Source organism: Panthera uncia, chromosome A2 (genome assembly GCF_023721935.1).
Source record: "Panthera uncia isolate 11264 chromosome A2, Puncia_PCG_1.0, whole genome shotgun sequence".
Taxonomy (NCBI): domain Eukaryota; kingdom Metazoa; phylum Chordata; class Mammalia; order Carnivora; family Felidae; genus Panthera; species Panthera uncia.
Window position 1 is genome coordinate 161,419,833 of NC_064816.1, and position 25,645 is coordinate 161,445,477.

The following is a 25,645-nucleotide window of genomic DNA, read 5'->3' on the forward strand; positions in this document are numbered from 1 at the left end:
AGTGCTCTCGTTGGGGCGTCTGGGTGGCTCAGTCGGTTGGGCGTCCGACTTCGGCTCAGGTCATGATCTCACGGTTCGTGGGTTCGAGCCCTGCGTCGGGCTCTGTGCTGACGGCTCAGAGCCTGGAGCCTGTTTCAGACTCTGTGTCTCCCTCTCTCTCTGCCCCTCCCATGCTTGTACTCTCTCTCTCTCTTTCTCAAAAGTAAATAAACATTAAAAAATAAATAAGAAGAAGTGCTCTCCTTGTTAAAGGTACTGGTCTCAGGGATCCTTACAAGCTTGTCAGTAAGCCCCGGCTAGGGGACAATGTGCAGAGTGGGGGTTGGAGTCATTTACCGCCTCGTGGCCACATTATAGACTCCCTGTGAATTGTCTTTAGTCAGTGTCACCAGGCTGGTCACTGCACTCTGAAAATACTGAATTCTGCTCCCTGGATGCCCTCAAAACACTTTCTCCTTCTTCAATATGAAAGTCTCCCACATATTAAAAAAAAGTTTTTTTAGTGTTTATTTATTTTTGACAGAGAGAGAGAGAGAGAGACAGAGCATGAGCAGGGGAGGGGCAGAGAGAGAGGGAGACACAGAATCTGAAACACGCTCCAGGCTCTGAGCCGTCAGCACAGAGCCCGACGCGGGGCTCGAACCCACAAGGTCTCCCACATATTTTAAACAAAAAATACACTTGTAGCAGACAGAGTAATGTCCCCCAAAGAGGTCCACGTGGTGGTCCCGGAACCTGTGAACACCCCACCCTACAGACACGCAGATGTGACGGTGTTAAGGGTGTTGACATGGGGGAGACTGTTGTGAATTATCCGGGTGGGCCCAGTGTACCAGGAGGGTCCTTAGGAGAGGGAGGCGGGAGGTCAGAGCCAGAGAAGGAGACGTGAGGACAAGCAGAAGTGGGAGTGGTGTGGTGGCCAGGAAGCCACGAGCCAGGGAACGTGGCAGCGTCTGGAAACCTCTAGAAGCCAGGAAGAGCCATTCTCCCCTAGACCTCCCGAAGGAGCCAGCCCCGCTGACAACTGACATCCACCCAGTGGGAGCGTGTCGGACCTCTGAGCTTCAGAACACACGTGTTGTTTTAAGCAACTAAAGTCCTGGTCATTTGCTACAGCTGCCACGGGAAACGAACATGACACTTAAATTTTCATGTCCTACAATGGCGAACTCAAGCCTTCCTTGCTCCCTAAGAGCAGTTCCATGGAATCAGGAAGCTTTGCTCAGCATCTCTGGGAAGTGATGGCCTCCCTGCCCAGGTGGGCCCCACACACCTGCATACACCAGTGCCTGTCTGACGGGGGAGGACCTGGAAGGCGACCCCTGCCCCCTGAGCCTGTCGCCTCTTCACCCACGTCACCACAACGCCAGTGTTCCCCGGTGTATTCAATGATCGTGCTAAGGCCGGCTGGAGCAACAAACAGGCTGGCCTGAGATGGCCTAATCTGTTAATAACCGATCACTTATTCAAAATAATTGATACATTTTGGCGACAGAGATGGGACGGTCTCTGCTTTTGGATTTTCACGTTCCATACTTTTCAGTTCTCATTTTTAATGTTTATTTGTTTTTTATATTAGAGAGAGAGAGAGCATGAACACGGGAGGGACAGAAAGAGACAGAATCCGAAGCAGCTCCAGGCTCCAAGCTGTCAGCACAAAGCCCAACGCGGGGCTCGAACCCACGAACCGTGAGATCACGACCTGAGCCGAAGTTGGATGTTCAACCGACTGAGCCCTCCAGGCGCCCCTTCAGTTTTCATTTGAATACACCCTCACAATACGCTCAGTAACCTCACTCAGCCACATAATGTGACGTCTGTACTTTCTTTTAAATCAAAAAGAGTTAAGAATTACTTGATTCTTGAGATTTTCTTCAGCCCAACTGTTTTAACGCTCTAAACTCCTTGGGAAGGTTCCAGGATTTCACAAACTCAGACATAGGGCCATGTCAGGTACAGCAGACGTGTGGCTTTTGTACAGGGCGACTGTCACCACGCGCCTTATCTACTGGCCGTCACACACGGCTCGTTCTGGACGGAACGGCACCCGTCCCGTACCAGGCTGTGCTAAGCCTGATGGAGAGTGCTGCTGCGGTCACAGAATACTGTCCACGTTGTGATAAGGTGGGTCTGAACAGTTCCTCGCAGCACATAGGAAATGAGATGAGGGTTGCTTTAGAAGCGGTCACATTACCCGCGTAGGGAGAAGGTTCCGGAGAGCAGGGATGTGTTGAAGTATGTCAGCAATGGCCGTTTCTAGAGCGAAAAACTACCCAAGGTTGTTATTTTGGGTTATGAATCGCTTGTCTGGAAACAGAGAACCCTGACAGCGACCTTCTGTCTCGCCTCGGGAACACAACCAGTCACTGCAAAGATTAGGTTTGTCTTGATTTCATTTCATCTCGCAGGTTGAGTATATTTTATGGGTTTTCGTGAAAGGCATGATTTATGCTTTGAGAGTCCTGGAAAGGCTTGCGGCTTTTAAAAATAATTTCTGAAAATGAATTTCTTTTTAGGGTCACTGACTTAACCACGTAGCTCGAGAAGGCTCCAGCCTCGCCGACAACAGAGCATCCGAGGTCCCCCTCTTCCTTCAAAAGTCACTTATGCCTCTGAAACCTTAAAAAAACCCACCGGCCGTGTAAAATGTGCACCTCTCACCTCTCCCCTACTCGTGCTCCCGTCCCCAGCGCCTCCCTCAGCACCGTGTCTGTAGGCCGCTGGCCGTTACACGCCAGGGGCAGCAGGAGTCTGACCGGATGGAAGCACTCGCCGGGGTGTCGGTCCAGAGCCGAGCCCTCGCAGAGGTTTGGATACGTGTCTGTCTGCGTGTGTCCGAGCTGGTCCGCATGTAGTTGCCACGTGTGTTGGGGGAGGTTAGAAGTAGAAGCTTTAATTTCACGTGTGTCCGCTATGAAGATTTCACGTCCACAATATGGTGCTGTTAACCCTCACCACATTGCCGCGCATTAGATCTCCACGACTTACTCATCTTACAGAACTGAAAGTGTTCCCACAAATGACACCTCTCTGTTTGCCCTCCGTCAGCCTGACCCCCCAGCCCAACCCCCCAGCAGAACCCCCCCCAGCAAAATCCCCCCAGCAGAACTCCTCCCAAGCCGGACTCCCCCACCAGCTGGACCCCTCCAGCCAGACCTCCTAGCCCGACCCCCCCAGTCAGACCCACCAGCCCGACCCTCCCCCAGCCGGACTCCTCCAGCCAGACACCCCCAGCAGGACCCCAACTGGACTCCCACCCCCAGCAAATGCCATTCTACTCTCTGTCTCTATAGGCTTCACTCTATTAGATTCCACCTATGAGTATTGGTGGGATTTGTCACAAATCACATGGTATTTGTCTCAATTGGCAAGATTTCCTTCCTTTTTGAGGCTAAATAATACTGTCGGGTATATAGGCCACATCTTTTTTTATCCACTCATCCACGGACGGACACGTGGGTGGTTTCCACACCTTGGCTGTTGTGAATAATGTTACAGTGAATGTGGGGGTGCGGATCTGTCTTCGAAATTCCGATTTCAAATGCTTCGGACACGATATATACAGAAGTGGGATTACTGGATCGTACGGTAGTTTCTGTTTTTAATTTTTCGAGGAACCAACATACTGTTTTCCATAATGGCTGGGCTAATTTACATGGTCACTCGCAGCGCACAAGGGTCCCCTGTTCTCCACGGCCTCGCCAATATTCGTCATCTCTTGTCTTCTTGATGACTGTCACCTTAACAGGCGTGAGGTGACATCTCGTTGTGGTTTTGATTTGCATTTCCGTGATGATGAGAGAGGTTCAGCATCTTTTCATGTGTCTGTTGGCCATCTGTGTGTTTCCTTTAAAAAAAAATGCCTGTTCAGGTCCCTTGTCCACTTTTTAATCTGGGCATTTGTTTTTTGCTGTTAGGTTGTATGTGTTCCTTAGATATTTTGGATACTGACCCTTATCAGATACATGATTTGTAAATATTTTCTCCCATTCTGCAGGCCGCCTCGGCATTTTGTTGCCGGTTTCCTTTAACGTGCAGAGGCCTTTTAGTCTGATGTCGTCCCAGCTGGCTATCTTGGCCGGGTGTTTACTGACCAGCCCTTCAGCACTCTGTCACGCACTCGCTGATCAGGATTCCCGAGGACCCCTCGAAAGCAGTTGGGCCAGGGCCTCATCGGGTCCCTCTTCTCCCTGGGAGGTGTCCCTCTCCTCTCTGGCAAGAGTCTAAGAAGGTCAAGGACCAAGAGGCTCAGAACGCCGTCAGCCTCGCCCCTGGAGGACCCCAGGAGGGAACAGAAGACCAGGAGGGGGATAAAAAAGGAGGAAGGAGAGGCAATAAATAACCAGGGACCCTCAGCTGTGCCCCCAGGGAGAGTCGGTGGGGACGGTGGGGGTGTGCCCCTCTCTGGTCCCGAGGGAGGATTCCGAGTAGGGCTGGGAAAGAAGGGGCGGGAAGGGGCTCTGCGGACAGACCGGAGGCAAACAAACCGAGACGGGCTGTAGGGGAGGGGAGCTCGCCTCGCTTGTCTAGGAGCCCTCCGGGGATCACTGGCAGAACTCCCTTCAAATTCCTTAACTTTTTCAAAATTCCTTTGTATTGTTTTTAACCGTGGCAAAATACACACAATGTAAAATTTACCATCTTGACCGTTTTTACATGTCCAGTTCAGTGGTATTGAGCACATTCGTTCTGTCCCCATTTGACCCTAACTGCCCCCGTCCCCAGCCCCGGCGCCCACCTTCTACTCTCTGCCTCTGAATTTGACGGCTGTGGGGACCTCATTCGAGTAGAATCACACAGTATTTGTCCTTTTGGGACTGGCTTATTTTACTTAACACGGTGTCCTCGAGGTTTATCCACGGTCTAGCCGGTGTCAGAATCCCCTTCCTCTTTAAGGCTGAATGATGTTCCAAAATTCCTTGACTTTTTCAACCCATAGTTTAAAGACTTGCTCTGGGGCGCCTGGCTGGCTCTGTCGGTGGAGGGTGTGACTCTTGACCCAGGGCTGTAAGTTTGAACCCCAGGCTAGGTGTCGAGATTACTTAAAAATAAAATCTTTAAAAACAAAAACAAGGAGCACGAGTGGGCGAGCATCTGACTTCAGCTCGTCATGACCTCACGGTTCGTGAGGTGGAGCCCCGGGTCGGGGTCTGCCCCTCTCTGCCCCTTCGGCTCTCTCTCATTCTCTCTCAAAGTAAATAAATAAGCTTAAAAAAAAAAAAGCCTTTAAAAACAAAAACCAAACAACACAAGAGAGACTTGCTCTTACTTGGTAGAACACAGGTAAGCGTCTTCATCAGTCGTAAACCGAATCTTGTCCTCGGCTGCTTGAAACCCTCCTGTCCGGGGTCAGGGGCGTCCTCCAGGGCCTCCCGTTTTGGAGGCAGAAGCCAGTCTACTGTCTCAGTCGTGGCCTTCCAGGGTCGCCCCGCCTGTCTCCCCGAACATTCTCTCCATGCCGGGCTCTGGCCCCCCACGCTCTTTTGGGTCACAACGTGCCACAGAGGCTCCTTTGACCTCAGGGCCTTCCTTCCAGGCTGGTCCCCGGGTTCCAAATCCCCTCCTGATTGATTCCTGCCAACAGTCAGGCATCCCTCAAGTTACCTCCTCAAAAAGGCTTTCCTGACCTTTTCTGAGCCGCTGCCCTCCACCCTGCTTCCTGCCAGCATCACACCAGCCTGGCCTGTTTTCCTCTGAGCTCAGGTCATTGACGTGTCCCGGGCCCGGAGAGCTCCGAAGAGCCGGCACCTGCTTTCTCGTGTCCCTGCCAGACCCTGTGTGTAGACAGGAGCTGGGCGCGGGCCGAGCTCAGGAACCACGTACAAACGGGAACACGAGGCAGACACGAGGTTGAGGGCACCCATTTGATATCCGGGAAGTAATGAATGTAAGAAGACCTACATGGGGTAAAGTTTCAGAATATCAGGGATGAAGATCTTGAACGTCTCTGGAGTCGGGGGAGGGACAAAGTTGTATACAAAGGATTGGAAGTCTGAGCCTCATCAAATCCTCAGAATCCTCAGAATCGTCGAGATGATGAATCTAGTGCTCTATATCCAACCAAACTACTACTTACGGGTGAGGATAGAAAAAGGCTTTCAGAGACACCGATGATCTCACCAGGGGCGCCTGGGTGGCTCAGTCTGTCGAGCGTCCGACTCTTGATCTCGGCTCGGGTTATGATCTCACGGTTCACGGGTTTGAGCCCCACGTCGGGCTCTATGCTGACAGTGTGGAGCCTGCTTCGGATCCTATCTCCCCCTCTCTATCCCTCTCTCTCTCTGCCACTTCCTACTCACGCGCTCTCTCTCTCAAAAATAAACATAAAAAAAAAAGAAGATCTCACAAAAAATCGACTTCTCTCGTATTCTTTTCTAGCAAGCTATCGGCAGATGTGTTCCACCCAATGGGTGAACCGAGTCACAGGAGATCACGGCTTTTCCAGAGAAATAGCTGTGTAATCTCAGAGACAGGTGTAACTGACAAGTGTGGCTGACAGGTGTGACTGCATAAAGAGAGCATTGGAAACACTGGGAGACATTTTATAGGGCTCCTGGGGGTGAAAAAATGGACATTTCAAAGAAACAGAAATATATTAAAAATTAGACAGTTATTTTGGGGCGCCTGGGGGGCTCAGTGGGTTAAGCGTCCAACTCTCTATTTCAGATCAGGTCATGATCTCACGGGTTGTGAAGTCAGCCCCATGTCAGGCTCTGAGCTGGCAGCATGGAGACTACTTGGTATTCTCTCTCTCTCTCTCTCTCTCTCTCTCCCTCTCACCCATTCTTGCTCTCTGTCTCTCAAAATAAATAAACACTAAAAAAAATTAGACTGTTATTGTTTTGAGTAAGTTCTATACCCAAAGAAGGGCTTGAACTCTTGACCCTGAGAACAAGAGGTGAATGCCTTACCAACTGAACCAGCCCCCCAAAGTACACAGATATTAACTTCAGGAAAAAGGTTATACAAGAAGGGAAACACAATCACAGTACAGATTATTGTGCTGTCCAGGCTGATAGCCGTGAGACACAAGTGGCTATTTAATTTTAATTAATTAGAATAAGTACAGTTCAGTTCCTCAGCTGCATTGGTCGCAAAAGCTCACAGCCACATACGTCTAGGGCCTTCCGTATTAGACAGCTCAGATATAGAACATTTCCCTCATCACAGAAAATTCTGTTGGACAGCACTAGCATAGAACTCGGGTCGGCAGTGAAAAGTATTTACGCAGTCTTAATGATGAAAATGCAAAGTGCGGATACACTGTCAAATTGTGATGGGGCGCCTGGGTGGCTTCATCGGTTAAGCAGCCCACTCTGGATTTCGGCTCGGGTCATGATCTCACAGGTTGGTGAGTCTGAGCCCCGACAGACAGGGCAGAGCCTGCTTGGGATTCTCTCTCTCCCTCTCTCTCTGCCCTTCCCCTGATCATGCACACTTGCTCTCTCTTTCAAAATAAATATATAAACTTAAAAAAAAACTGGTAAAAAATAAAATTGTGATATATCTGTACTGGGGAGGTGGGGGAGGGAAGGGGCACAGCGAGCTGCAATCCCAATCTATAACCTCACGTCGTCGAACGCAACCAAGTGTTGCAGACGTCAAGATCAAGGGCTAGCTGATTGTGTATATTACATAGAAATAAGGAGGGACATAACCAGGGTAAATGACTAAAAGAATCGGAAGCAGTCACCCCCGAGGACTGAGGGTAGGGGATGTAGAGACCTCACTAAAAAACCCATTTTTTATAGACAAAAAGCTGTACATATTTAATGCAGATAACTTGATGAGCTTGGGGATGAGTATACACCCACAAAGCCATCGCCACGATCGATGCATATACCCGTCCATCACGTCAAAAGTTTTCTCCCACCCTGTTATAATAATAATAATTTTAATAATCAATTAATAATTATTAATAAATAATAATCACTTATTATGGTATATAATTATATATTACATATATAATATAAAATGTGATATGTAACATATAATGATTATGTACGATAGATTAATAATATAAATAAGAATATTGATATTGTTACTATCATTATTAACGACTGCAATGATTAATCAATCACTGTTAATAATGATAATAATAATTAATAACTACCGATGATAATTATTCTAGTTTTTGGTGATAAGACCGCCTATAAGATCTACCCTCTTAGCAAACTTTAAGTGTAGGACAGAGAATTGTTCACTCCGGGCATCAGGCTGTACGGTCTGTGTAGGACTTATTCACGCCGAGCGGCTGCGCCTTTGTCTCAGTGACTCCCCGCACCCCCCTTTCTCCGGCCCTGGGCGACCACCGCGCCACCCTCTGCTTCTATGAGATTTTCGTTTTGTTTTTTGTTTCGTTCAGCGTACACGGACTTCACTGCAGTCGGTGCGTCTGTGAAGAGACGGGCGACGCTGTCCGCGTGAGCACACGGTGTCGCGCTTCACAGCTTCTCAAAGACACGCCAACTGCCACGCTCACGCGTGCTGTAGCCGGTCATCACGTTGCAGAAGCACCTTCGACCGCTTCCAGAGAAATGCCTACAACGCCGTTGTGTCCTTCGATGGGTTTGACCAGTCTGGATTCCTCGCACAGGTGGTATCACGCCGTATTTGTCCTTCTGCGACCGGCTTAGTTCTCTGCGCACGACGTCCTTCGTGCCCGGCCATGTTGCCACAAATGGCAAGATTTCCTTCTGTTTTTCAAAGGCTGGGTCGTCCCTTGTGAGATACACACGGCATGTTCTCTTTCCCCATTCATCCACACTCAGGTTGCTTCCACACCCTGGCTGTCGTGAACAACGTTGCTGTGAACGCGGGCGTGCAGGCGTCTCTAGGAGATCTGGATTTTATTTCATTTGGCTAAATTCCCAGAAGGGGGAAGCGCTGCATCATGTGGCAGTCCTATTTCTGGAGGAGCCTCAGCGCCACTTTCCACGGTGGCCGCGCCAATTTACATTCCCACCGGCCGCGCACAAGGCCTCCCTCTTCTCCACATCCTCGCCAACACCTATCTTTTGTTTTCCGGATAACAGCCATCCTAACGGCGGGAGGTGAGATCTCGTTGTGGTTCTGATTTGCGTTTCCCCGATCATGAGTGACGGTGACATAAACCTGTGTGAGCCATTCGTGTGTCCCTTTTGGAGAAATAACTCTAGTCCATTTTTTAATCTGGTGATTTTTTTTTGTTGTTTGTTTTTTTTTGCTGCTAAGTTGTAAGAGACCTACTTTTGCTAAAAGCCTTGCAGTGCAATTTGATTTTGAAAACCATGTTCGCATATTACTTTGAAAAAAACCAAAAAATAATCGGAAGAATGAGCATTCCGAGCCACACCACACACACACACGGGAGACAGGATGCCGTGGAAGGCACATCGAGCTTAAGAGAGTTCCCTGCGGGGCAGCAGGGAGAGGGGGACACCGGGACACGTAGGACTACTTCAACAACGCTGGATGTGAGAGGTAAGTGAGACGATTCATTTTCAGAAATACCAAATAAAAGCTGTGCTGTCTAGTCAAAATTGGTTCACGACCTGTCGGGAGTAGAGCGAGCCCGCCCCACCCCACAATGGAGTCCCAAACCCTTAGACACCTCACTTCCTGGTTCTTCCTCCCCTCTCCATTTCACAAGCTTATTTTTTGTGGGCTTTGCAATGAGCATGAGCCAAAGACCTGGAGCCTCTGTGTCACCTCAGGGAATGTTCATTTGTTCCAGTCAGGCTACTGTTTGGCTTATGTGGGCACAGGCGACCTCCGGGTGAGGCTGTGACCCGTGTAATATCAGCCAATGAGGAACCAGGGGAGGGACTTATGTGCTAGGAGATAAATGGTCTGCTGTAACCACCCCGAGTGTGCCTGTCCATCAGACACCCGCTCCCGCAAGAAGGTTGATTAAAGCCTCGCCTCCCCGTGCTCCGAGTCTCCTTGTCCCTCCTTTGATTGGGTCGGAGGACTTACTTCTCACACCTGACGCTTGTATGTATGTATGTATGTATGTATTTATTTCGAGGGAAGAGGGTCTGAAACAAATGCGGGAACTATTTCTTGAATCTAGGTGATGTGTACATGGGTACTTGCTAGACCCTCTCTCCTTGTGTTTGAAATATTTCAAGGAAGAATAAAAGAGAGAGACATTTCCGGTTGCAGTGAGGTCTGTAGTGCGTTTCTGTCGAAGACATTAAGACGGGCTCTTTCAAAAATGGGGCTGGGGTCATCTGAGTTGAGCCTGGGATGTCTTGTCATCACGAAAGCTATCACAGATGGCAAGAGTCACTCCAGACGGGTGTGGGAGCCGGGGCTCACATGCCCCTTTGGCCAAAGCTGGGCAATCTGAGCGTCCAGAAAAACAGTGGCTACGGTAGCTTTTTTAAAGCACATCAACTGTGTTTTCACCGATACCTTAAAAAATCTTCACTGGTACCCAGTTAGTCAAACTCAAGGTGAAGGGCACTGCCCTCACGAACCTGCGCTTACTCTGGATGCCAGTTGGAAGTTTGGGGTCCCCAGGGGCTACCCTCACTTCTGACCAGCTGGCTACAAATTGCAGACCACCCTCGGGCTCCACAATTTAGACTAAATGAGAACGTCTGGAAAGACTCACAAAACTCAGGAAAGAGCTATACTTATAATGACACTTTTCTTATAAAGGACACAAATCTGAGCGAGCCAAAGGGGGACACGCAGGGCGAGGTCCGGGCACGTCTCAAATGCCGCTTCCTTGTCGTCACGGATGTGTCAGCCTCCCGGCATGCCAGTGCGACCGTACTCAGAGCATGGCCGATTCTTAAATCTCCAGCTCCCCTGACCCAGGACAAACCCCTCTGAGGAAGCTGTGGGTCTTCCCTGGGGCCTGACCCCCCTCGTTAGCATGGGCCATCAGGTGCGGGCCACATGAATGACAGGCCTTGCCCATCCCTCAGAGCACGCCTCTAAGGGACGGGGACGATGGCCAGCCGATCCTGAAGACACAGCTGGTCCTTGGGAGAACGCGTGGGACCCAGGGCAGTATTTTCAGTGCTGGTGGATAACGGTAAAGAGCCAATGACGCATTTGTCCCCCTTTCCCTTCGTTATTGGATCAGGTTACCAAATATCGATGAGGGGAGTCCCTCCTGATAGAAGTGTGTCACTAATGTGTCACTAGTAAATAAAGAGGGGGCAGATCGGAATCCGTGAGCCAGAACTGCTCCACTTGGCACAGCCTCGCGGAGTCAGGGATCCGGCAGCGGCGGCAGGTGATGGCTAACGAGACAACAGGGCGACCAGTGTGACCAGCCTCCTGAGGCGCCCCCGGGGGAAGCGGCCTGCCGACAGTGGCCCCTGGAGCTGCCCAGGCCCCCAGATCTGACTCGTGTGACCCCCCCACAGTGGGATGCATTTTGTATGGCTGTGCGGCTCCCTGGGACAAAGGACCTGGTGTCTTCGGGAATGAATCATCGAAAAAGAGAGAGATAGAGGGGGAACCTAGAGATTAAAACAAATTTCAGAAACATGTCAACAAATTGCAACCTATGAACATAGTTTGAATCCTGACTCAAACCAAGTAAAAAATTATGAGACAGGGAATCCAAACACTACCTGGATATTTGATGAGTCAAGTAATTTTGCTTTAATTTTTTTGATGTTATTATTTATTTTTTGAGAAAGAGAGAGAGAGAGAGCAAGCAGGGGAGGGCAGAGAGAGAGGGAGACACAGAATCGGAAGCAGGCTCCAGGCCCTGAGCCGTCAGCACAGAGCCCAATGGGGGGCTTGAACTCATGAACCATGAGATCGTGACCTGAGCCGAAGTCGGACGCTCAACCGGCTGAGCCACCCGGGTGCCCCTACTTTCACATGTGTTTCAAATTTTCTCCCGTAAGACACTTGTAAACTTTCCATGATGTTACCTGGGCGGATGAAGAAATGGTTATTCATTGCCACTCACTTCCAGATCAGCAGCTGAGGCTGGGGACACAGGAGACTGGAGTACAGGACAGGGGCCCTAGACCGCACATACCAGGCCCTGCCGTTAGAGAAGCAGCAGCTGCCTCCCCCCAGCCGGGCGCGGCAAACCCAGGGCCCCGGGCAGGAAAGGCTGGGAAGTCCTGTCAGGGGAAAGAGGACGCCCGAGTGGGGGCGACAGGAGGCCTGCTTGGCCCAGTCCTGGGTGCGCCTTGCTAAATGCCCTCCCAGTCCTGAAATGGGAGAGAAAAGCCTCTCTCTGAAACACGATGGAGATAATTTTAGGATAATAAACACGGCATCATGATATTAATGTAAAGAATGAGAATTGGAAATTACATCTACTTGGGTAATTTTCTTGACTTCTCTGAGTTCAAATTTTTTAATCTGTAAAATGAGACGGTTGGACAAGATCCATGGCTATCAATCTTTGTTCTAGTTAATATTGATCTATCTAATATCTGTATGTCAGTCTTTGCACCTCAAAAATACATTAAATATTTTAAAGTAATCACATTTCCTCGGGAAAAATATAATCATAAACCTACCTACCAAATTTAATTTGAAAGATGAGTTCCCATCTTGTGGACCAAGAAGGCTGGCTTTCTGGTGCGACACAGCCCCTGCACGCACGTTCATGGCTCTGCATTTATTATCATCCTCTGTTTTGTGTGTGGCAGTCCCAGATTCCGGGATATGACTAAGTTGTTATTTGAAATGTTTAAGTTTAAATTTCGATCACACGTCAATTCTATCATTTTTTTTAAATTACAAAGTCCCAGGGTGAGTGCTCTTAAATGGATTGTGAATCCCATCACAATTTCCGATTTCAAGAGGACAACGCCCGCGCCCTAATCTCACTCTGCCCTGAGCCATCGGCCTGGAGATTATCCTTGGAGAAGCCGTCCTGGGCGGCAAGGCAACGAAATCAGCCTCGTCTCCGGTGCGTGCTAGATTCCACGTTCTCTTTTTGTGGCTGTGATTTTGCCAGAGCGGAGAGGAAATTCCGTCTTAAAAGTTCAGTCGTATTCAGCTCCTAGGTGTATGCGCAAAGGAATTGAAAGTAGGGACCAAACGTACTTGCACACCAACGATCGTAACTGCATCGAGTACAACAACCGGAAGGCAGAGGAGCTAAATTCACAACGGCTAAAAAGGGAAGCAACCCAGCGGCCACCAACAGAAGAGTGGATGAACTAAATGGGATACATCCATACGCGGGAAAATGACCAGCCTTAAAAACGAAGGAAATCCGAGGGCGCCTGGGTGGCCCAGTCGGTTGGGTGTCTGACTTCGGCTCAGGTCATGATCTCGAGGTTTGGGAGTTTGAGCCCCGTGTCCGGCTCTGTGCTGACAGCTTGGAGCCTGGAGCCTGCTTCAGATTCTGTGTCTCCCTCTCTCTCTGCCCCTCCTGTGCTCATGCTCTGTCTCTCTCTCTCGAAGAAATAAACATTAAAACAAATTTTCAAAACTAAAAAAAAAAAAATCCCGATACCTGTGACGCCGTAGGTGAACCCTGAGGACATTCTGCTGAGTGAAATACAACAGTCACAGAAGACAAATATTGCACGATCCCACTCGCACGAGGTCCTGGAGCTGTCAGATTTGTAGCAGCAGAGTAGAGGGGGAGCACCGGGGGGTGGGAGGGGATGGGAGTCAGTGTTTCACGGGGACAGTTTCAGTTTAGGAAGATGGAACGTTCTGGAGATGTGTGGTAGTGATGGCTGTGATCCACGTCAGTGTGGATGTACTTAATGCCACAGAACTGCGCACTTTAAAATGGTTAAAATGAAGGGGAAGGCGCTTGGCTGGCTTAGTCGGAAGGGCGAGCAACCCTTGATCTCGGGGTCCTGAGTTCGAGCCCCACGTCGGGTGCAGAGATCACTTAAGTAAATCAGTGTTTAAAAAATAAAATAAATAAAATGGTTAAAATGGTAAATTTCATGTTGTGGGTATTTTACCACTGTTAGAAAAACTCACGAATACAGAACCAGGTTAGGTTTAGTCCCCTAGCCAGCCCCCAGCTCCTGCCTGGAGGCAAAGTCCTGAAGGAAAGATGAGATTTTTTGGAAGACGGAGTGGTCCGCATTAACTTCTGTTCGTAACACAAGGATACAAAGGCTCCCTCAAACTTGAAAGGCGCGTGCTGTGACATTCAATAGCTTGTAGCTAAGGTTTGTCTTGCTTTTAAATGAGGTTGTCAGGGCAGGAGGAACTTCTGATAGAATCCCTTGTTGGGAAGGACACTCGGCTCCCGCTTGTCTGCTGGTTGGGAACGTGTTGCTCCCTCGAGCAGGACCCTGGCTTACTTTGTGAACCGGTCAAGAGCATTTCCTACATTTTTCAGGGATGCAGAGGTGGGGGAGGCTCCGTGCACCTGAAAGAGGGCACCGCTGAGGAGAACCCACAGTCCCCAGGCTCTGTGGCAGACGACCTCACGCGCCCCAGGACAGGCACAAAACGGGGCTCGAGGGGCCGACCGGGGAGAACCGCGGGATGGACGGCGCACCTGCCGGTGGCCCCACGGAGGTCTGACTCGAGCAGAGAGGGAGCGGGTGGGAAGTCACGCCGGATCCGCCCAACAGCGGGAGCAAGGCCGGTCGCGGCGGTGGCACCTTTCTGGGCGAGGCCCCGGGAACCGGGAGGTGCCAGGTTCGAAAGGGGCTTCTAGGACATCTTCTCCCTCCAAGCGCAGAACCACAGCTGAACGATGAAAAGCGTTTTCTTCGCGGTCCCCAAAGCCTCCGGGGGGTGGGGGATGGAGGCGGGCGCTGCTCCTTCCACGGCCGGAGCCAGGACTCCTTCACTCGGCCGTCGGCTTCTTTCCCTGCTCGTGCTGGACACAGACTATCACGGGAGAAAGGTACAGTTTTTCTTCTAGACCCTGACACTGCTTGAAGGGAAAAAGCGCATCAACACGCGGCACACGCAGCCACGTCTCAACTTGTGAGCAAGCAGCGTCCGGCACGGGGGTGGGGGAGGTGAGGCGACTGGAAAGACCACGCGGGCGGGCACGCGCGGCGGTTCTGGAAGGGCCTCCCGCACTCTGGCCGGCTGTCCGATCCGTCTTTTCGAAACGGCCCTTTCTGATAAAATGAGACTGAAGATTCACGGCAGCTCGATGGGATGTCTGTTCCTCACCTGGATTCTGAGCCAGGAAGAAAACCCCCAACTACTCTCGAGTGTCTGAGAAGACAATGACAGAGAGGGGGTGACGGAGTGCCCGCGGCAACCTGAGCGCTCAGCGCGTGTGGCCGCTTGGTGCGTGGTTCGAACCGTGACCGTGACTTGTCCACGTGGTCTTTTCTGTAGATCTTTAAAAAGCTACAGTAGGTCCAACCCATCGCGTCGCACTCTCCGCGCACCCGCTCCCAGCCAGGCACGGGGACCTCGGGTGGCTTCATGAGTGTGACAGATGAGGGCTCACGAACACAACACTGCTCCTTTGTCAGACCCCGCTGTGACCAGTGGGGGTGGAGGGGGAGTGAGGCAGTTCTGAAAATGACTCCCATGAAAGAAAAGGCTTCAGGCCTTGGGTGCCCGCGTGACTCCAAGGTGGCCCCGGGCCCTGCGCAGGCCTGGAGGTGTAGCTACATCTCACTTAGCCCCTGGGTTGAGAGGGCACCGTGGGCACCACGGCCCCTTCTCAGTCGCTGGCCTTCAAACCAGGGGCGCCTGGGTGGCTCAGTCAGTTGAGCGTCCGACTTCGGCTCAGGTCATGATCTCACAGCTCGTGAGTTCGAGCCCTGCGTCGGGCTCTGTGCTGACAGCTCAGACCCTGGAGCCTGCTTCAGATTCTGTGTCTCCCTCTCTCTCTGCCCCTCCCCTGCTTGTTCTCTCTCTGTCTCTCTCTCTCTCTCAAGAATAAACATTTAAGAAAATTCAAACCAGGTGAATGTCTTTGTAGCAGAGCAGACACAGACACACAGCCCTCCAGCCCCACCAGCACCTCCATCTGGAAACCTCTGGAACTGACTAGAAATTGGCTCTGGAATCTTTTCTGGAGAGCTTGTGTATCAGGGTCTGAGTACCGTAAATGGCAGTGCTAGGATCCAGCTTGACAGCTTTGCCTGGTGCCAGACCCACGATCCTGGCCTTGTTCACGCTGCACAGACCAGATCTGTCCAAGTGCCGTATTGCTGCCTGGCAAATTACCCCAACATCTAGTGACTTCAAACGATGAACATTTAGTATCTCGGTGTCTGCGAGTCAGAAATGTGGGAATGGCTTAGCCTGGTGGTTCTCCCTCAGGGTCTCTTAGGAGCTTGCAGTCAAGATGGTTCTCATCTGAAGGCTCAACCGTGGCTGGAGGGGCCATTTCCAAGATGCCACCCTCTTCTGGTTGTTGGCCAGAGGCCTCGGTTCTCTGTATTAACCGTATCTTTTATCTTCTGTGTTCTGATACTTTGACATCTGGGGCCTCGCGACCCTGGAGGACTGCCCTCCCAGGGTCAGCCACTCCTCATCGACGGTGAACACTTGCCCACCTGTGAGCGCATTTCACAAATGCAAACCAACCAGTGTGGAGCCCATACCCCTACCACCTGCTCTACTGGGCCCTCACACTCTGGGCCACCACCCACCTACCCTAACCACCCCAGAGCAAGGTCCCAACAACCGGGGGCAGCTCCTACCTCTCAGAGCCCACCTATGTCACTCAAACCAGCCGATCCTAAGCCTATGCGCCCTGCCTCGCCCACTCCTTCCTGCAGAAACCACAGTAAAAGCTCTCACCCCCACCCACCCCACAGCTCTTGATTTGCTTTAGTGCTTCTCATGGGGCCCCCATGGCGTGTTGAGCCCCCTCCTCTTGGGATCTAGTACACTATCTTTTCACTTGACGGTTTTCTCCCGGTCTGTTGGCCTCACCACACCTGAATAATAAAGCCGGCTAGACCGGACACCCAGCCTGGTTCTTTCCATCCCTTGCAAACACTCATTGCGTGCTGTTGCAGACATTTCTGGTAGCTGGACGATTCACCCGCTTAGATCTTGTTGGAGTTACAGCTGACTGCCGTGGGGTCTGGCTGCACACGGAGAGCTCTGAACAAGGCCTGCGTGTTTCTGGATTTTCCTTCAGGCTCACTGCTGCTTAGAGCCTTGGCTGTTAAATGAACACCTTGTATCAGAAGAGATTTACTACTCTAACTATATCTGTATCTCAATTTAATGAAAATGTTAAGGATACTTTGATGGTCTTGCGCCAGTGTAATTTTAAGTAAAATGTCTTCATTCTTTGGCAGCAGGGGCTGCCTCGATGTTCAACTATTGGAAAGTACTTAAGTGAAGTGCTCTTTACAATATTGTCTTTACAACATCGGCGTGTTTTACAGCATTTTTTCCCCAGAGTAAACAAAAAATTTTAATGGAAATATCTGAGGCAAAGCCTCATCCATGTTGCTAGAAATTAAACCCTGGCCGACTGCAGACTATGAAGCAATGTATCTTAGGGGTGAAACGCAGGACTTTGAAGTCACACGGTGACTATACAGCTGAACCCCAGCCGTGTGCAGACCAGCTGTGAACCGTGCCATTAGAGTCTCCAAGCCCCAGTTTCTGCACTTGTAAGATGTGGATGACAGCGTTTACCTCGTAGGGTTGCTGTGAGAAGTACGTTCGTGGAAGAATCCACATGGCACACGGTGTAATGCCTGACGGAGACTGAACGTTCGACAAATAATAGCTTTTACTTTCTGCTGCTGTGTTTATACACTCCAGCGCTTAGTTATTTGTAGGTGACTTTGAACAGAAGTTTGTGTTTCTTTCCAAAACACAGTGCACTTGGGAGATGAAATACTTTTGCTCAGCTTTGCCCGGACAAGGTGCTCGGCCAAGGCAATGTGGAGCATTCACGGTTGCGGCCTCCTGTTTCCCACGTGGTGATGGGCTACCAAACACACTCTGAATTGTCTAACCTTTATAAATGACTAAAATGATGATGATGATGATGCATAAAAATAGTACCACTAAAACGTTAACAGTGTATTATCAGTACTTGGCCTTTTGATATTGCTTATTGTTAAACTTTCTTTTTTGTCCTACGGATTTAGTGAAATGCCCTTGGAGTACACATATTTAGTACTAACAATAGTCTACGATAACCAGGGTTGTTCAATATACTCGAATCACCAAAATACAGATCTCAAGAGCCATCTGGGCCAGGCCTGTGCATCAGCCCCGGAGGCCTTTCACCAGCTTGGCTGGTGAAGTTGATGAAGTCACAGGACTCATCCAAAGTCACTCAGCTATGGATGGAGGGGGCTGGGATCCAAGCGTGTCGGGGCAGGCCCCCAGGTGGGCGGGGCCGGGGCCCAAAGTGGGCGGGGCCAGGACTCAAGTGAGTCAGGGCAGGCCCCCCCTGTGGGCGGGGCCAGGACCCTAGTTGGGGGGGCTAGACCCAAGTCAGCTTCTGAACCACGCTTCACTACAAGAAAACATGTTAAATTATATTTTCCTTTGAAAGCGGAAAGCGTGCCTGGATATTTGTGCACATCGTTTAACCCGTCAGTGACAACACGAACGTTTTACTGAAGAACACTGCCATCTATGCAAGGCAACTGGAAAGCATGAGATACAGGCCATTTTGCCTCCGGGGCAGTCCAGGTTTTAGCAGAAACAAATACATGAATAATTCATAGTCCGTAATGTTAAAGAGCTTTCTGACAAACAGAAGGAAAGGTAAATGCAGATGAACGCAGAGCCCAGTTGTGAAATCAGAAGCTTTGCTTCCTGCCCTGCTGGGCACAGGACCTGCCTCCCGTTCTGTGCGCCCCCGCCTGCTTCTGGTCCTACAGCCCCAGCCTCTTGTGCATTCACTTCCTGGTCGCTACGTTTAAGGTACAAAGTCACGGCTGATGACCAGACGCATGAGCCAGGGCTTTGGGGAGTAATTTTATGCCTAGAGCACATGGCGTCACACGGTGCTGACCGCAGGTTTCAGCAGGATGGCACTCAGCTCAGGGCCCGTGCAGCTGACCGCGTGCCAGCTGTGTGGCCATCTCTCCTGCAGCAGGGGAAGCGATGTCTGTCCTGGGCCACACGAAGTTGTTGCTTTTCTGATTCATTTGTTTGTTTAAGTAGGCTTCCCTCCCAGCGTGGAACCCAAAGCAGGTCTTGAACTCATGACCCTGAGATCAAGGCCCGAGCTGAGATCCAGAGTCAGACGCTTAACCTACTGCGTCACCCGGGCGCGCCGTGGCCACGCGAGGTTTTGGCCTTGCTGGGTAATCACAGCTGATGGTGGGTTTGCCCAGGTGCAGATGTCATGTGTGATCGAGGGTCCTGGTGGGGACTTCCAGGCGGGGACATGTTAGGTGTGGAGGGACAGTGGCTGCAGGGTACCTCCAGAGGGAACTCCGCCATCCCAGGGCGGCCCTCCCAGTACCTTCAGCTCAGAATCTCCGGTGGATCCACCGTGGGATAGACGGAGACTTCTCTAGTCGACGGGCCACAGGCCAAAGCAGGACCCAAGGCCGCTGTGGCACAAACTCGAAAACTCCCAAGTCTCAGGGACACCGGTGCGGGAGATGCGGCTCAGGCGGAGAGAGACAAGGGACGGGAGAGAAAGGCCACCCGAGTCAGGCCGGCCCTGCCACAGATTTGTGACGTTTTCAAGAGGCGGGTGTCCTGAATGCTGCTTTCCGAAAGGGAGAGCGGGCCCAGGTCAAACTCCCATTCCTCTGGAGGTGCAGACAAAGGGCACAGTTCTGGTCTCCGTGGGAACTGAGCACTCTGGGCACGGATTCCAGAAGGCCGGCAGAGAGGAGGCCCGTGTTTGCGAACCTAAAACCTTAAGCTACCTGCGTGGGCAATGCCATCCACCCCTGCGGTGGTCCCCTGCACACTCTGGATTTTCTTTCATCTCCACAGGACTTCTGGTTCCCCTTCTGACTTCTCTGAGCCAGGAGCCACTTAGAATGTGTTGTTGAAGTTCCACATATGTGGCTTTCCCAAATTTTCCCTGTCGAAGATTTCTTTTTTTAACGTTTATTTTTGAGAGACAGAGAGAGACAGTGTGAGCAGGGGAGGGTCAGAGAGAGAGGGAGACATAGAATCCAAAGCAGGCTCCAGGCCCTGAGCTGTCAGCACAGAGCCCGACGTGGGGCTCGAACTCATGAACCGCGAGATCATGACCTGAGCCGAAGTTGGCTGCCCAACTGACTGAGCCCACCAGGCGCCCCTTCTCTGTTAAGGATTTCTAATTTCATTCCACTGTGGCCAGAGAACACGTTTTGAATGATTTCTGTCCTTCTGAACGTACCAAGATTATGTTTATGGCTAGCAAATGGCCTGTCCAGAGAATGTTCCACGTGCACCAGAGAAAAACGCGTGTTCTGCTGCTAACCACGGGCATTTTCGGTCAGTTTTTGCATACTTTAATTTCTTTGGACTTTACTCTTGCAAAGCAATTTAATTTTTTGACTTTACTTCCCCTAGAATATAATGGAAGGGGAGTGTATATTCAAACGTAGGGCATTTTATTGTTGCCACTAATGTCCAGGACTGCCCCGCCCCCCCCTGCACAATTCACATGTTGATATCCTAACCCTCGCTGTGAAGCTGGTAAGAGGTGGCGCCTTTGGGGGTGATTAAGTCAGGAGAGCTGAAACCTCATTGATAGGATTAGTGCCCTCAGAAAGGGGACACCACAGAGCCCCTCACCCTCCTGCTTTGGGGGAGCAAGAGAAGGTGCCATCCGTGAACCAGGAAGCAGTTCTTATCAGACATCAAACTGGCTGGGCATCCATCCTCCAGAACCACGAGAAACAAAGTTCTGTGGTTCGGAAGCCACGCAGTCTGTGGTATCTGTTACAGCAGCCCGACGTACGACAACGAAGCTTTTCCTGAGAAATTTATCATTCAAATCATGATGTGCACAGAGAGTATATATATCTACATGTTAAAGAATGATACCTAAGGGGGAGCCTGGGTGGCTCAGTCGGTTGAGCTTCTGACTTCAGCTGAGGTCGTGATCTCACGGTTCCTGAGTCCAGGCCCCGCGTCGGGCTCTGTGCTGACAGTCTGGGACCTGCTTTGGATTCCGTGTCCCCCTCTCTCTCCGCACCAACCCTGCTTGTGCTCTGTCTCTCTAGCTCTCAAGGGTGAATACACATTAAATTTTTTTTTAAAAAAGAAAAGAATAACAGCTAAGGAAGCACCCCAGGGGAGACCATGCAGGCTGAGAAATGTTGCCAGTATCTGGGAAGTTACTGACCAGGGAACTACCATCTCCACTTCTGCGACAAGATTTTCTTTTCTTTTTTTTTTAGTTTATTTATTTGAGAGAGAGAGAGAGAGAGAGCGAGAGGGCATGCACCACACATGCTCATGCAAGCTGGGGAGAAGCAGAGAGAGGGAGAGAGAGAATACCAAGTAGGCTCTGCGTTGTCAGCACAGAGCCCAACGCAGGGCTTGAACTCATGAACCCGGAGATCATGACCTGAGCCGAAATCAAGAGTCGGATGTTTAACCAACTGAGCCCCACCTCAACAAAATTTTCTGTGGATTTCTTTCTAGTTTTATTTGCTGGAATCTTCGTATTAGTGGAAAATCTTGATGTGATCACTTCATTGCATGAGTTCTGGTTAATTCTATGGACAATGTGGTTGGACGTTATTTGGAACGGTAAATGGAGAAAGGAGTGAATCTTCTGCCTTGGGTGTACAATGCCCTTGGTGTTAATGAATGCTCTCCTTGGACCCATTCCAGAGTCTCTGGGGCCAACATCTATGTGGCTCGGCAGCCCCAGGATGACCCCAAAGGAAAGGGCGGATATCCTCTGGGGACAGCAAGGAACTGACCCTATCAGACGTAAGCCTGCTGACCTGTAACTCAGCCACACCGTATCACAGAAAGAACTCATCCCTGTGTGTGAGAATGCTCTTGCAGCAGAATCTGTAACAACAAAATGGCATCGACCTTGGCATCAAATAGTGGGGAGACAGCTGATAAATTATGGTCCATCCAAACAACGAAACCCTAAGTAGCCAATACAACTGATGTGGCAGATTTCTAAGTACTGCCATGGAAGGTGTCCATGCTGCATTTTGGTACCAAAACAAACAAAAACAAAAACAAAAACAAAGCTGTTGGGGGCTGAGGGGGTAATATGATCTCTTTCGAAAACAGAACAATGCTACACAGTGTGGCACTCGGATTAACGGCCCTCCCCGCAAAGGTGTCCACGTCCTAATCCCCAGAACCTGTGAATATGTTACCTTACCTGGCAAAAGTGACTTTGCAGGTGTGGTTAGAGATCTCGAGACGGGCTGAGTATCCTGGATTATCTGAGTGGCCCAGCGTAATCACGGGCGTCCTTAGAGAAGGAGGGAGGACGGTCAGTCAGAGGAGATGAGAGGACAGAGCAGAGGTCAGGGTGATGGGCTTGCTGGACGGGGGCACCAGCCAAGGGTGTGGGCACCCCTGGGAGCTGGAAAAGGCAGGTCAATGGATTCTCCCCTGGAGCCTCCAGAAGGAACCAGCCCTGTAGACACTTTGATTTTGGCCCAGCGAGACTTCTGACTTCCAGGACGGTGAGGTAATAAATTTGTGTTGTTGAAGCCACTAAGTCTTTGGTAATTTGTTAGAGCAGTGACAGGAAACTAAGCCAGATGGAGCGTCTCGGAGGTAGGAGCAGGACAGTGTGGGGCAGATGGAAAGTTTCACTTATTCCTCTGCTTACGTTGGTACTGTTTTGATTTTTTTAAATAAGTAACGTGTGACTATTCTAAATAATAAATCCTTACAATGAAAAGAAAACCGATGGGCACCAAAGGTTTGAATTGTGAGGTAATCGAGACAGGAAAGTGTGCGCGAGGGGAGAAAGCTCCCAGTGGCTTCCTGGTGGAGGAGGTCTTTCTTTCTCTCCTTCTACAGGCTGCAGAAGAGCTTCTGAAACGTGTGATTTTCCACTAGGATCTTCAGAAAAACGGCAAAGGGCCTCATAAGCCTCCGAAAACAATAGCTTGAAAATATATCACGTATGTTACGTTAGATTCATGTGGAGGAGAATAGAAGAAAGCAGAAATTGGGAGGAATACGTATCTTCCGATGGAGTATAAAACGCCCAGGGCTTTTTCAACGCTGATCGTTGTTTGTCATTCAAGAGTTTTATTGTTTTCCGCCGTATTTAAGAATTCTATTTTAGGGGCGCTTGGGTGGCTTGGTCGGTTAAGCGTCCGACTTCGGCTCAGGTCATGATCTCACGGTCTGTGGGTTCGAGCCCCGCGTCGGGCTCTGTGCTGACAGCTCAAAGCCTGGAGCCTGTTTCAGATTCTGTGTCTCCCTCTCTCTCTGCTCCTCCCCTGTTCATGCTCTGTCTCTCTCTGTCTCAAAAATAAAAAATAAACGTTAAAAAAAAATTAAAAAAAAAAAAAAAAGAATTCTATTTTGAGGGGCGCCTGGGTGGCTCAGTCGGTGAAGCGTCCGACTTCAGCTCAGGTCATGATCTCGAGGTCCGTGAGTTCAAGCCCCGCGTCGGGCTCTGTGCTGATGCTCGGAGCCTGGAGCCTGCTTCGGATTCTGTATCTCCCTCTCTCTCTGACCCTCCCCCGTTCATGCTCTGTCTCTCTCTGTCTCAAAAATAAATAAATGTTAAAAAAAAAATTAAAAAAAAAAAGAATTCTATTTTGAGATACAGATTCACAAGAAGTCGCAAAAATAGTACAGAGATGTCCTCTATACCCTTTACCCAATTTCCCATCATGGTTGTATCTTACCTAATTATAGGACAATGTCCAAACCAAGTGGCTGCTGACACTTGTGTGGTGTGTGCTCATGGTTCTGTGTCATCTTATCCTACGTGGATTCATGTGACCAGCACTGACCAAGACACAGAGCCCATATGCCACCACAGAGACTCCCTCCTGCTGTCCCCGTGTAGTCCCACCCTCCTCACCTTTCCATCCCCAACCCTCACGGCTACTAACCTAGTCTCTGTCTGGCTCCATGATTTTGTCATTTTGCCAAACAGACAGAATCATCCTTTATGCATGGGATCTCTGGGAGTGGCCTTTCCATCCAGCATCATCCCGAGAGCACCGGTGCCCTGTGAGTCAGTGGCTTCTTTCATCGCTGCTGAGTCACATCCGGGGTGTAGACGTGCCACACGTGGTTTGACCACCACCCTTTGGAGGGTATTTTTAGTTGTTTCTGGATTCAGTTGATAGAAAAAGCTGACGTGAACATTTATGTATACATGTTACGCGGACATAAATTTTGATTTCCTGGGATAAATGTGCAGGAAGGCAAGTGCTGGGTGTGCACGGTAAGCATTGTTTCTTTTTTTTTTTTAAAAAAAGAAATGATCGAGGTGCCCAGGTGGCTCAGCAGGTTGAATGACCCGCTCTTGATTTTGGCTCAGGTCATGATCTCATGGTCATGAGATCGAGCCCTGGTCGGGCTCCACGCTGGGCATAGAGTCTGCTTGAGACTCTCTTTCTTTCTCTCTCCCTCTGCCACTGTCCCCCACTTGCACTCTAAGTTTAAAAAATAAATTAAACAAACAAATAAATAAATAAAATAAAAAAGCAACGACCGAACTCTTTCCTAGAATGCCTGTAACACTTTCCATATGGGAGGTTGGGCTTCTCCACCTCCCTGCCAGCATCTGGTGTTGTCAGTATTTTGCACCTTAGCTGTTTAACAGTTATGTGATTTTAACCTACCTTTTTCCATTGTCTTTTGGTAATCATCAATTTTAATGCACAAATATTTGGGAGCCTATTATACAGCACTACACTAGGCCCCCAAGTGAGCTAACTGGCTCCTTAGCTCTCGAGGAGGTGCAGTCTAGAACAGAAAGTAGGACCGTTCACGAAGTGAACCAGAATCACGTTGTCTCAGGCGTCAGGTTTCAGGATCAGCACACACGGTGGGGAATCTTTCACAGTCCAGTTTATCCTTGAAAAATATTGTTAATTTTTGTAGGGTGATAATGATATAACGATGTCTTACCCCCCCCCCCCCTTTTAAGAGATACATACTGACATATTTACAGACGAAATGATGTCTGGAGTTTGCTTCACAATAATGGGGAGAATGGTTAATGGATGGGGCATGAGTCACACAAGTGGCCATAAGGTGACAATCACTGAAGCTAGCTGATGGGTAACAAGGACTGATTATACCATTTTATACTCTGCAGTAGGCTTGAAATTTTCTACTTAACAAGTATTTTGGGGGCACCTGGGTGGCTCAGTCGGTTGAGCATCCGGCTTCGGCTCAGGTCATGATCTCACGGTTTGTGAGTTCGAGCCCCACGTCGGGCTCTGTGCCGGCAGGTCAGAGCCCGGAGCCTGGTTTGGATCCTGTGTCTCCCCCTCTCTCTGCCCCTCCCTCGCTCATGCTTTCTCTGTCAAAAATAAATAAACATTAAAAAAAATTTTTTTAAGTATTTTTAAGAAATGTTTCAGGGACGCCTGGGTGGCTGGGTCTGTTGAGCATCTGACTCTTGATTTTGGCTCAGGTCATGATCCCGGCATCGTGGGATTGAGCCCTGTGTTGGGCTCTGCGCGGAGTGTGGAGCCTGCCTGGGATTTTCTCTCTCTAAAAAAAAAAAAAAAAATCTAAAAATCCTTGAAAATCTTTCAGAGGCATCACATCCTGCTAAGCTGTGTTTCCTTCCCTCCAGCGTGGGGCGGATGACTAATTCTCCAGCGGAGCCCCAGGTGAAGTAGTTGGGTCGCACGATGGGCCACCTGACAAA

The 25,645-nt window shown here is 50.0% G+C and overlaps 1 long non-coding RNA gene across 1 annotated transcript; it reads right to left on the reverse strand.

Moving 5' to 3' along the window:
• Positions 1-3,369: 3,369 nt before the first annotated feature.
• LOC125930341 (uncharacterized) lies at positions 3,370-25,222 on the reverse strand. The gene is made up of 3 exons (XR_007460160.1): positions 23,868-25,222; positions 22,163-22,255; positions 3,370-3,847 (listed from the first exon to the last, which is right to left on the reverse strand). It is a non-coding gene; the product is annotated as an uncharacterized LOC125930341 (long non-coding RNA).
• Between the last annotated feature and the right edge of the window lie 423 nt (positions 25,223-25,645).